The sequence below is a fragment of the Aplysia californica genome, unplaced genomic scaffold (genome assembly GCF_000002075.1).
Source record: "Aplysia californica isolate F4 #8 unplaced genomic scaffold, AplCal3.0 scaffold01533, whole genome shotgun sequence".
Lineage (NCBI taxonomy): Eukaryota > Metazoa > Mollusca > Gastropoda > Aplysiida > Aplysiidae > Aplysia > Aplysia californica.
Window position 1 is genome coordinate 18,103 of NW_004798803.1, and position 2,130 is coordinate 20,232.

A 2,130-nucleotide genomic window follows, 5' to 3' on the forward strand; every position below is an offset into this window, starting at 1 on the left:
GAGAAAGAAAGAAAGAGAAAAAAAAAAGAGTGAACATGTGAGAGGCAACATATGAGTGTGACAATTTCACGGAGACTGGAGAGGCGTGAGCGCCACCTTGCCTCGCCGTGATCTGCCCTTTGACGGAGACTTGGCCGGGGTGATGACAGGGTCAAGGTCATTGTCGGAGCCTGGACGGAGAAACATACAATGGACCAGTTAGCTGATGAGATTAGAGATTAGAGAAAGTGTTTAGAGAGCAAAGGTCAAGTATAATAAGATAAGATAAGATAATACTTTATTATCTAAGAAGGAAATTTTTCTTGGCTGTACAGGACCGTAAAATTATAAAAACACATGCAGGTATACATTAAAAAAATGTAAAATCATATATTACTCTCAATAAAATTCAATATGAAAAGAGAAGTAAAGCTGACAAAATGTACATAGCACAAAAGACGCATCATTCAACCACATGCAGGAATTTAATTACGAGACCTTTGGAGTTCTATAGATACATACTCTAAAGAGCAGTTCAAACGACTTGACCTTGTGTGCAATATTCGTGGTCAGCGTGTGTGTTTCCTGTGACACAGCAGGTGCTTCGTATAGACAAGTTTCCCTGCGTTATACCGCTCACAAATTTCCTCATCAAAATCTGCCCATGTTTGTAAACAAGTGGGTTCAGTTTGGAAAACATTCTATTTTGGCCAAAAATGTTTTGAAAAGAAATTTCCGTGAAAATAACCGAAATAACGATTTAAAAATCCCCCACCAAAATCCCCAGTACATCAGCAGATCCCCCCTCCCAACACACACGCTGGTCGTTCACACAAACACACATATACACACGCACACACACATACACCGGACGCTCACACAAACACATACATCAGCAGATCCCCCCTCCCAACACACACGCTGGTCGTTCACACAAACACACATATACACACGCACACACACATACACCGGACGCTCACACAAACACATACATCAGCAGATCCCCCCTCCCAACACACACGCTGGTCGCTCACACAAACACATAACACACATATACACACGCACACACACTGGACGTTCACACAAACACATACACACACGCACGCACACACACACACACTGGACGCTCACACAAACACATACACACACACACTCACCGTCATTGCCAACATCAAACAAATCGTCGTCGTTGTCATCATCCGAGTCCAGTGTGAACTTTTGTTGTTTCCCTTTGGGTTTCGTCCCCTTGCCTGTCCCTCCCCGCGCCGCTCGTGTCTTTCTACCTCCAGCGTTTTCTTCGTCACAGTCCACGCCATCATTCTCTTTGTTAGAGGAGTTTGGTTTCTTACGAGCTGCGTGCAAGAAGAGACAGTCTTTAGCTTTGGTAACAATGTTTTAGTCTTAGTTTTAGCAAGAGTTTTACGGCACTTGCAACACAAATAGGTCGTATAAGTGCCGGAGATTACAAGTGTTACTAAGGAGTAACAGAAAAAGAAAAAGAAAGAGAGATATACAGAAGATAGATGTTTTAGTTTTAGTAAGAGTTTTACGGCACTTGCAACACAACAAGGTCATACAAGTGCTAAAAATTAGCGGTGTTACTAGAGAGTAACATACAAAGAAAAGGATAGAAGACAGATGTTTGATAATGTGTACTGGACATACCACAAATCATGACAATAACACTGGAGAATGTGTACTGGACATACCACAAAACATGACAATAAGACTGGAGAATGTGTACTGGACATGGCACAGAATTATGACAGTTATACTGGACTGTGTGTACAGAACAAGGCACAGAATTAAGACAAATGGCATGTTTGTAGTTTATTATCAGCATGTTCAGTATATATATATATAATAATATGTCTTATGTCAATGTACATCAAACGTCCCAAACATACTGGCAGGCAGGTGTGAAACATACCTGGAGTTTTCCTGCCCCCTGCTCTCCCGACGGGCCGCTCACACACAGACTTGCCCGCGGCCCGCCCCACCGCGCCCTCCTGGTCCAGCCCCCGTGTGTGTGCCTGGCTCAGCTTGTCCTCAAACTCCTCCAGGACCGCCTGGCCAGGAACAAACAGAGGAGAAAAATTGTTGTTTTAGTAAGAGTTTTACGGCACTTGCAACACAATACGGTCATATAAG

At 43.2% G+C, this 2,130-nt stretch overlaps 1 long non-coding RNA gene across 1 annotated transcript; it reads right to left on the minus strand.

The window, feature by feature from the left end:
- Positions 1-6: 6 nt before the first annotated feature.
- Positions 7-2,116, minus strand: LOC118479040. Its single transcript, XR_004859439.1, has 3 exons — positions 1,910-2,116; positions 1,137-1,331; positions 7-170 (listed from the first exon to the last, which is right to left on the minus strand). It is a non-coding gene; the product is annotated as an uncharacterized LOC118479040 (long non-coding RNA).
- Between the last annotated feature and the right edge of the window lie 14 nt (positions 2,117-2,130).